The sequence below is a fragment of the Bos indicus genome, chromosome 19, assembly GCF_029378745.1.
Source record: "Bos indicus isolate NIAB-ARS_2022 breed Sahiwal x Tharparkar chromosome 19, NIAB-ARS_B.indTharparkar_mat_pri_1.0, whole genome shotgun sequence".
Taxonomy (NCBI): domain Eukaryota; kingdom Metazoa; phylum Chordata; class Mammalia; order Artiodactyla; family Bovidae; genus Bos; species Bos indicus.
Genome location: NC_091778.1, coordinates 22,918,286 through 22,928,831, shown reverse-complemented (window position 1 = coordinate 22,928,831; position 10,546 = coordinate 22,918,286). Strand labels below are relative to the sequence as shown.

The 10,546-nt window shown below is 42.5% G+C and overlaps 1 non-coding gene across 1 annotated transcript; it reads right to left on the bottom strand.

Annotated features, from left to right (window-relative positions):
• Positions 1–737: 737 nt before the first annotated feature.
• On the bottom strand, positions 738–844 carry LOC139177821 (U6 spliceosomal RNA). Its single transcript, XR_011562288.1, has one exon. It is a non-coding gene; the product is annotated as a U6 spliceosomal RNA (small nuclear RNA).
• Between the last annotated feature and the right edge of the window lie 9,702 nt (positions 845–10,546).

The window sequence follows — 10,546 nt, the reverse complement described above, 5'->3', positions numbered from 1 at the left end:
GCAAATACTGTTCAATGCCATCATTCCTTCTCATAGCAGAGAAATTTCCCCTCATCAACTATTTGTTTACCCAGAGGTACAGTTCATGCAGGAAACACATAATGACTACTTGATTTTTACCTTTATTTCCAATTTCTAAAAGTAATGAGTTGGTTCACTAGTATCCTTGAAGGCAGCAACCAATGAGGTTTGCTTTTGTTTTGGAGTGTTTTTAGCGTAATGATAAATTCAGGGATTTTAAGTGTATTTAGGGATTTTGTTCTACTGCAGTTATTATCCTTCTTGACATTCAAATCATCCCATCTTTGGCCAGAGGGAGATTCTTCAAGGTAACTTCTGAGGCCTTTTGACAGCATTCCAGTAGTCTGATAACTTTGTTGCTTTCTTGTTTCACAAGATGTTTCAGGCTTATCTGATAAATCCCCTGTCCCAGACATAAAATCAGCTGTTTCTCCAGAGTGCTCCGGTGATGGGAGCACTTCTTAGTGAGAGACGGCATTTGAAGACTTCAGTCATCGTGGTAGAGGTGTTTATTGCTTTGGACAGGTCATTATTTATAGGTCTTTTCAATACATATTTAAATTATGTCATGAGTTTATAGTGAGATTTGAAGTTAATATTCAGGAGGACAGAATTTTTACTTACTCTCAATGATCTCACTTTCTCTTTCTCCTTTTTCCTCCTCAGTAAAGAGCCCCTGTTCTCAATAATACTAATTTGATTGGTTTTTCATACAACAACCCACGAGATTTGTCATTAATTTGCATGTCATCTGTGCCCAGGGACCATGCCAATCCTCCCTGTGTCATTCTAAATTTGGTATATGTGCTGCTAAAGTGAGAACAAACTTCATAATCTTTTTTTGGAGGGGCACACCAGGTGGCTTGCAGGATCTTAGTTCCCTGATCAGGAATGAAACCCACATCCCCTGGAGTGGAAGTGCAGACTTTTAACCACTGGCCCGCCATGGAAGTCCCCCAAATTTATGATCTTTACCAAACTGAAAGGAGAAAAGTTGTATCTCATTCTAGTTTTATTCTGCTTTTCTCTGGTGATTAATGAGGCTGAGCGTGTGTTTTTTTCATCACCAGCAAATCCCTGGTTTAAATCTCTTCCCAGTTGTTGGTATTCTCCATGACAGCATTTCCAGAATTTCAGCCACTTGCTTATATAGTATGTTTTTTTCCCAATTAACAAATCACCCATGCTATTACTGACTGAATACATTTTTAGTTTCTGAGCCCCCACCCCAGCAGTCATATACAAACATCATGAACACGAATAGATTTGGTGTCTACTTATATACTTCCCTAACTCACATGAACATAAACACATTACTCTTAAAGTTTAAAAAGTGGGTAGGTACTGAAATCATCTCCTGTACTTCCCACCTGTGGTGTGAGCCCCACGCTTTGGAAATGACTACCCTAAAGGCTTTGACGTTCTGTGATGGAAACAGGAGGAGAGACGCTGGTCATGGCCCTACGCCCACATACCTTTCATGAGAAAGATCATGTTCTGAAAAAAGTGAGACCAAATGCCCACCCTCACTGGAGGCAGCTGCCCAAGAGCAACAACGTGTTTTACCATCTGATGCAGAAAAGAGAAGCTGGGACTTGATTTGCAACGCTGCTGAGAGCCACCTGTTGGTCTTGGGGAAACCACCCCCACCCCCTCTAGCCCTTGGTTCTCCCATCTGTAAAATGCAGAAGTTGGAGGAAATGACTTGAAATCTCTTCCAGGTTTGAAGGGCAAGGTTTGCCGGCCCCTTCCCTCCTCGCGCACCGAGAGTTCCTAGTTTAGAAACATTTGCTCCCACCTGTGTTCCTGGCTCAGAACTGGTGGTGGGTGGTTCCAGTCCCCGCCAGCAGGCCTCGCTCTCGCCACTGGCAGAGGACCGACACCTAAGCAGTTCACCGGCTCCTGAGCACAGGCAGACCAAAGGGCAGCTAAAGAGTTAACATAGCCCAGTCCAGACCCCACAGGTGCTGAGGTCAGGACAGTGCGGGCTGTGTGATCACCACCAGAGGGTGAGACTTGCCATCAGGTGGGCAGACGGTTTCTAACACAGGAAGCAAGGAAAAGAGCGAAGGAGAAAGCGCAAGATAATCAAAGCTGTTTCTCCAGGAGGTGGGGGTAATGGGGCTGGAGGGTGATCTCCAGCCTTGAACACACAAGAATACACAGAGGTGAGCTTCTCTCACAGAGTAAAGGCTAAAAAACAAAACAAAACAAAAACCCACCCAAAACAAACCAAATAAAGTGCCTTGAGGTATTTCATTAGTCAGGGCACAGAATGGAGGCCCCTGGCCTCAGCCAACAGGGCGTGTCTTGCTAAGAAAAACACCACCACCTGAGACTACCAGAATACTGCATGTCAGTCATATTTCAGTTTTTAAAAGGGAAGGAAAAACAGTCCATTGTTCGGCGGCATGTGTGCATCATGTTATCTGTAGGAGGAAAAGCTGAGTTACCCCTGATGGTATCTTCTGTGGGGATGACCATGCAGCTTAGAGGGGTGTAAACCGTACTCAGTCTGCAGGGACCATCATGGTGAGCTAGGTGGCTCGCACCATCTCCAAGAGCAACAGAATGGATCCATGGGGTGGGTCGTTTTCTCAGATAGCTACAGGTGCTGCTGCTAAGTCACTTCAGTCGTGTCCAACTCTGTGAGACCCCATAAACGGCAGCCCACCAGGCTCCCCCGTCCCTGGGATTCTCCAGGCAGGAACACTGGAGTGGGTTGCCATTTCCTTCTCCAGAGGAAGCCAAAGGTTGCTCTGGACCGTGGGTCAGGTGACCTGTGTGGGGCACAGCTCCAAACAGTCAGTGCTGTGGCTACTCAAGCATCCTGTGATCAACCAACGCACACAACCCTGACATAGATAATCTCTTCTACATGCCATGCCCACAGAAGATGCTGTTCCGGAGGAAGTCTTATCTTCTCACCAGAACTGTGTCCAAGATCTACTGTAATATTCACTATTTTGTGTTGGTATTTAAAATCTCTGGTCACTTCCTTGGGGGATGGGGTGGGGTGTATGTGTTATCTAGAGAGATAATCTTCCTTTTGGGCCCCTTTCCTCAAGTACTGGGGAAGGGGTGAATCCTAGATCATGTTTGACTATTTTCCTGGGTGTTGTTTTCCCGCCATAGGTTATTCTCCTTTGAGACTGGCCGCCACCCTCGCATGTCCCCAGAGTCAGCGTGAAAGATTCAAGGGGCATCAAGAAGTTTCTTTATACCTTCCCAATAGTTCTCCTTCCTGCTGAGAAAATAGCTGACGTTCCTTAAACTAGATCAGGCCTGATGTTCTGCATCAGGAAGTTTATTCTGTAAAAAGCCAGACAGTAAATATTTTAGGTGTTGTGGGTCATACAGTCTGACTACAGGCCATACAGTCATATGGTCATACAGGTCATACAGTCATACAGTCTGACTACTCAACCCTCTGCTTAGGGCTAGAAAGCAGCCATAGATAATGGGTAAATGAATGAGCACAGTTGTGTTCCAATAAAGCTTTATTTACAAAAGCAGGAGCCAGACATGGGCTGCTGGCCAAAGGTTGCCCATCCTCTGTAAGTGTTCTATACTTATAGAGAAGGCGAGTGGGATGGGGTAGGGGCAGCTGATATTTATAGGGTACTTACCACACACTAGGCACTATACTTGCACCTTCATATATGGTTATATATATATATATTTACTTTTTGGCCTTGACACATGGCATGTGGGATCTTAGTTCCTTAATCAAAGATGGAGACTGTACCCCCTCCATTGGAAACATGGAGTCTCAACCACCACTGGACTGCCAGGGAAGGGCCATACATTGTATTTCATTTGGTTGTCACAAAAATCACTGTGTAGAAGGTATAATCAAGGTCCATATTTTGTAGCTGAGGAAACTGAGGCTTAGAGAGGTTAAATAACTTGACTGAAGCCGCTCAGCTGTTAGCAGGATCTGATATGATATGTGATGTATGTGAGGTTCTGAGGCCTGCGCTCTTTCTGCAGAAACAAAGGTATGTAGAATGCTGGAGCTCACAAAATCCAACATCCTCATTTTGTAGAGGAAATGAGAATAATAGGGGGAAATCAGATCGAGAGGAACTGTCTTCTTTCTTTAATTTATAAAAGAATGGCCCTATTGCTGTCACTTGGGGCACAGCAGCTCCTCCCCTCTACACCCAAATAAGGAGTCTTCAGTAGGGACTCTCACTTCCTTGGGGCAGACACCAAACTTCCTCTTCACATGCTTTCCATTCTCCCATCCTTATCCTCTGCTGAACATCCAGTAACACGTCATGGAGACAGCTAACAATTTTCTCTCACTGGAAGATCTATATTTCTCATAGCATTGATTATGGAGGCTTGAATTAGCTGGACAACTTTATGTTGCAAATAACAGAAATTCCAACCCAAATTGGCTTAAAAAATAAGTCATTTAACTGAACAAAAATTTATGTAACTGAACAGTTTGGAGATGGGACTAACTTCAGGTGGGATTTGATCTAGGTTCAAACAATGTGCCCAGAACCCAACTTCTCTCTGCTGGTTTCTCAAGATCCTCAGTTTTAATCTTAGGCATGCTCTCCCTCATGGTAGCAAAATGGCTGCCAGGCACTCCTGAGGCTGATCCTTCTTTATTTGCATTCTTCCCCCCATGACACAAAAGGGTGTTCTTCCTTCCCTGAAACCCCAGCAAACATTTTCTTGCATCTTATTGGCTTGAGTTAACTACCCATTTTAAACCAATCACTGAATCCAGGGGTCAGGACACTCTGTCTTAAGCTAAATCAGGATCCATCCCTGGAACTGAGAGGTGGGGTTAGTTGTATTTAAACCACATGGTTGAGAACCAGGGAAGGGCTAATCCCCCTTGAGAAATTAGGGTGGTATTGACAGAAGAGGGTTGGCAAACAAAAAGGCTCTGGCTTAAGCTAAGGGTCCTCTGAGAGTTCTCCCATTTCCAAGGGTTCACTGCTTCACACTTTCTCCTCCTCAAGGCAGAGCAAGCTAGTTTTGCATCAAGATCCCTCCCCTGTCTTCTTGGAGACAAGGGTGAGCCTCTTCTGCCATCTTCCTGGCAACAAGCCACAATGCCAATTGCACACAAGGGGAATGTGCAGTGGCTGTGTTCCTAACGGACACTTCTTAGTGGCTGAGTGTTGGACTTCTCAAGTGACCCACTCTAGGCGGGTTTTTAAGACTTTTTTTTTTTTTTATGTGGAGCATTTAAAAAATATATTTATTTTTATTTATTTGGCCGTGCCGGGTCTTAATTGTGGCACATGCGATGTTCGACTTTTCATTGCCACATGCGAGATTTTTAGTTGTGGCCTTTGGGATCTAGTTCCCTGACTAGGGATTGAACCCAGGACCCTGCATTGGGAGTGCTGAGTCTTAGCCGCTGAACCACCAGGGAAGTCCTGTATGGACCATGTTAGAAGTCTTTATTGAATGTGTTACCATATTGTTTCTGAATGTGGGATCTTAGCTCTCCGACCAGGGATTGAACCACTTCTCCTGCAATGGAAGGCAAAGTCTTAATGGCTGGATCACCAGGGAAGTCCTTGTAGGAGCGTTTTGAAATGTTTTGAGCGGAGGAAGCAGCCTTGACAACAGCCACTCACCCACTGTTCAGGATGAGTAAAAACGGATGCCAGAGAAGTGAGCAGGGCAGAGTGCTTATTTCACGAATCCAGTGATGCCTTGGCTCATTTTTAATGCTATTTAGGATGTCCCTGCCCAGAAGCTCTCTCAGAAGAGGTCAGAACACAATCAGCAAATTACTAAGCTTGCCAGCCTTTTTCAGAGTTCTCAGTATCACAGCAAGCGATACATTAGTGTCACCACAGGGCATCTTTGCTGAGTGCCAAAAATCCCACGATATTAAGAGGCACAGCTCAGGTTCCAATTTACCTGTGAGCAGGTAGAAGCTGAAGGCTTATCTGTGTTTCCCATGGGGGAAGGGAGGGGAGGAGTGCCAGGCATCCTTTGAAATCCTGACAGCCCTGAGATGAACACTGACCTGAGATACAAACACAATTGTGGATCATTTGTAGGGGAAAAAGGGGGAGACGTCAAAGTCCGTGGCATTTAGTGGCCTCAAGTTCATTTTGGTTGTGATGCATTTATGTATAGCCCGTGCTTGGCTGTCTTATGTTTTTTGTATTTTTTAACTTTCTTCCTGATTTTCCTTGTGGTCAAGAGTTTTCACAACCAGTCCTTAATCTTTGAGGAGTGTTTCTCTAGTTGGCACAGGTGGTTAAAAGTCAAAACAAGGTTTTGTTCCTGTTTTCTCTCCCAGGTATATGTCCCAAAAAAACTGAAAGAGAGGGTATCAAACAAATATCAAACAGATACTTGTACGCCAGTGTTCACAGCAGCGTTATTCACAGTAGCTGCAAAGTGCGAAGAACCCAAATACCCATCAACTGAGGAATGAAGAGCTGAAATGTGATTTATACAATGGAATATTATTGAGTCATAAAAGAATGAATTTCTGGTACATGCTACAACATGGATTCTACAATTTCTCTCCCAGGTATATGTTCCCCGCCAAAATACTGAAAGCAAGGATATCAAACAAATACCAAACAGATACTTGTACGCCAATGGTCATAGCAGCGTTATTCACAATAGCTGCAAAGTTGGAGGGGGAGTATCTACTTTCCCGAAGGTGAGCAGTTAATTCCACCAGCTGACAGAGCAGCAGTCTGACCATCTCTCATGCTTTGGGTCTCAGCTCAGAGGCTGAGGTGAGAATTAGAAAGGGGAGCAAATTGTTCTGAAGCAGGATTGGAGAATGGACGTGTTTTTCCCACACCATTGCCTTTGATGAATGATCACAAATAGAAAGGAGGAAAAGCCTGGGATTTAACTGCATTTTGAGAGAGCTTCCCTGGTGGCTCAGATGGTAAGAATCTGCCTGCAATGCAAGAGACCCGGGTTCGATCCCTGGGACAGGAAGATTCCCTGGAGAAGGGAACGGCAACCCACTCCAGTATTCTTGCCTGGAGAATTTCTTGGACAGAGGAACCTCGCAGGATACAGTCCATGGGGTCTCAAAGAGTCAAACACGACTGAGCGACTAATACACTAACACACACAACGTGGATGAACCTGCAAAATATTACCCTAAATGATATAAACCAGACACAAAAGGACAAATATTGTATGATTCCACTTCTAGGAGGTCCCTAGAGTAGTCAAGTTCATAGAGACAGAAAGTAGAAGAGTGGTTACCAGGGGCTAGGGACAAGGAGGGAAGAGGAGTTGTTAATGGGTACAGAATTTCTATTTGGGAAGATGGAAAGTTTCTGGAGATGGGTGGTGAAGATGGTTGCACAACATTTTGAATGTACATGATGCCACTGAATTATACACTTAAAAATGGTTAAAATGCAATGAAAATGGTGAAAAACACTTACAAATGATTAAATATAATTTAGACTATAATTCAAAAAGATACGTGCACCCCTATGTTCATAGCAGCAATACTCACAATAACCAAGATATGGAAGCAACTTTATCCATTCTATCAACAGAGGAATGGATAAAGAAGAGGTGGTGCATCTATACAATGGAATCCTACTCAGCCACGAAAAAGGATGGAATAATGACATTTTCCACAACATGGGTGCAACTAGAGATTATCATACCACGTGAAGTGAGTCAGGAAGAGAAAGACAAACACCATATGATATCACTTGTATCTGGAGTCTAAAATATGACACAGTTGAACCTATCTATGAAACAGGATCATGGACATAGAAAGCAGTCTACTGGCTGCCAAGGGGGAGGAGGTTGAGGGAGGGCTGGAGTGGAAGGCTGGAGTTAGCAGATGTAAGCTTTTATATACAGAATGGATAAACAACAAGGTCCTACTATATAGCAGAGAGAACAATGTTCAGTATTCTCTGATAAACAGTGATTGGAAAGAATAAATACAGAAGAATGTACATATATGTATAACTGAATCCCTTGGCTGTACAGCAGTAATTAACACAACACTGTAAATCAACTATACTTTGATTTAAAAATGATTAAAGTGGTTAATTTTATATGATGTATATTTTACACATAATTTAAAATCGTTTCTTAATCAAACTTAGAGATAAAAATCTATGTTGGGGGCTGTTAGTTCTATTTTGTCTCATAAACCTCATCAGCCCCAACCCAAGCCCAGCTGGTGATTAGAAATTAGTACCTTTGGCCAGAAGAGAGTTCGTCTCAGGACAATCTCTTCTGGTTGCTGGGAGATAGAATCCAGTTGCTGCTTTAATAGTGGGTTAGAACAGCCATGACACTGAAGCTCGCACCTCAGTGAAAGCTAAATAAGGTGTCAGCAAACAAGGCATCCGCACTGTTCAAACATCCAGTAAAACAGAGCACAGGTGGTAAAAAGGCTCCCTCCCACCCTTTTCCCATCCACTCAGTGCCACGGCCTTCAACAGGTGACTCCTGGCTTTAGTTATTTTTTTAACCATCTACGTGTATACGAATATGCATACAAGCTACTATGAAAGTGTTAGTTGTTGGTCATGTTCAACTCTTTGAACATGAACATGTGACCCTATGGACTGTAGCCTGCCAGGTTCCTCTGTCCATAGCCTTCTCCAGGCGAGAATACTGGAGTGGCTAGCCATTCCCTTCTCCAGGGGATCTTCCCAACCCAGAGATCAAACCTGGGTCTCCTGCATTGCAGGCAGATTCTTTACCATCTAAACCACCAGGGAAACCAAGCTACTATGGATATACATTATTTTTCCCTTTTTTTAAAAAACCCAAAAGGTAGCACACTTCTCTGACCTTTTTGTGGTTGTTAGAATGTATCTTGCTGAACTTTCCATTAAATATCAAATACGTAAGGAGTTTCCTTAGCTCTCTTTTTTACAGCTGTATAATACTCTAACACATGGCAGAAACATAATTTATTCCTTATTGTTGAACATTTAGCTGTTTCCATTCTTTTGCCATTACATAATTATAATGGATCGGTTCAGTTCAGTTCAGTCACTCAGTCGTGTCCGACTCTTTGCAACCCCATGAATCACAGCACACCAGGCCTCCAGTTCACTCAGACTCACGTCCATAGCCTGTATGAATATCATTTTGCACGTGTGTAAGGATATCTGAAGGAAAAAAATTCTGTGATGACTAGATCAGAGGATATAAACATTCGTAAATTTGATAAATACTGACAAACTGCCCTTGATAGGGGAGTCAATTTACCTTCCTACTGGCGATGTGTGAGAATGCTTGTTTTTTGGCCTATGCAGTGATATCAAATTTATGGATTTTTACCAGTATAATGGGTGAAAAGTGAAATCTCAATGTGGTTTTAATTTGCATTTCTCATATGACTAGGGTTGAGCATCTTTTTATAATAAGAGCCATTTCTCTTTTTTTGTGTGGTCCATCTGTTTATATCTTTTGCCCATTTTTCTCTTGGGCTAGTAATCTTCTTCTCTTCAAATATTATGGAAATTAACTCTTTGCCTATAATTTGAGTTGAACATATTTTCCCAGGTTTATCATTTGTCATTTGACTTTACGTTTTGACTTGCAATTTTTTTGCTGCAACCTCCTCCTCATTTGAAATCTTAGTTCCCTGACCAGGGATCAAACCCTCAAACCTGAGCCCCCTGTAGGGAAGCATAGAGTCTTAACTACTGGACTGCCAAGGAAGTCCCACAAAAATTTTTATGTAGCCAAATTTATCAATTTCTGTTTAGTGACTTTTGGATTTTGTGATATAATGAGATAGACCTTGCTTCCTTTGGGGTTACAAGAGAATCCTCTCATATTTTCTTCTATTACTGTCATGATTTCATTTTTCTTCCACTTCAAACTTTAATTGGAATTTATCCTCACATGTAATGTGAAGTCTGAATCCAACTTTGTTTTCCACTGGCAACCCACTAGTTCCAATACTACGTGTTAAGAAATCCATCTGTCCCCTCACTGCTTCCAGATTCTATTTGAATTAAATGCTATGGGATGGAGTGGTCTACCAGAGTCCCTATCCAAGGTGGATTCCATCTTTTGAGCCCAATCACTAAGGGACTGCAAAAAAGCACATCTTAGACCTTTAGCAAATTTTCTGGAAAATGCAACCCCAAGTGCTTTGCTCACCAATCTGCATTCCCAACCTCTCCCAGACCTCACTCAGTATTGATCCCTATCTCATTAACCCTTTGATGCTTTAAAAAATAATTTCATTATTCTTTGTCTAACAAAGATTTTTCCTTGTGGAAAGTTTTCTTCTAAATTACCTAGTCCACTTCCACCAGAAGAGGAAGTTCTGGGTTTAGGAGGTAGAAGTCCTTATGTCGAACCACCCTTGAATTCTTGGGATGAACTCCATGTGATATATTAATTTTAATATGCTATATTCTTTTAATTAATATTGTAACTGAGCTTTTTGCATTAATATTAATTAATGAGTTCCACCTATATTTATATATTTAGTGAAATCTTCACTGGACTTGTGCTCATATTTCTAAAAATTTTGGAAATTTTCATTCTTTTTCAGTAACAT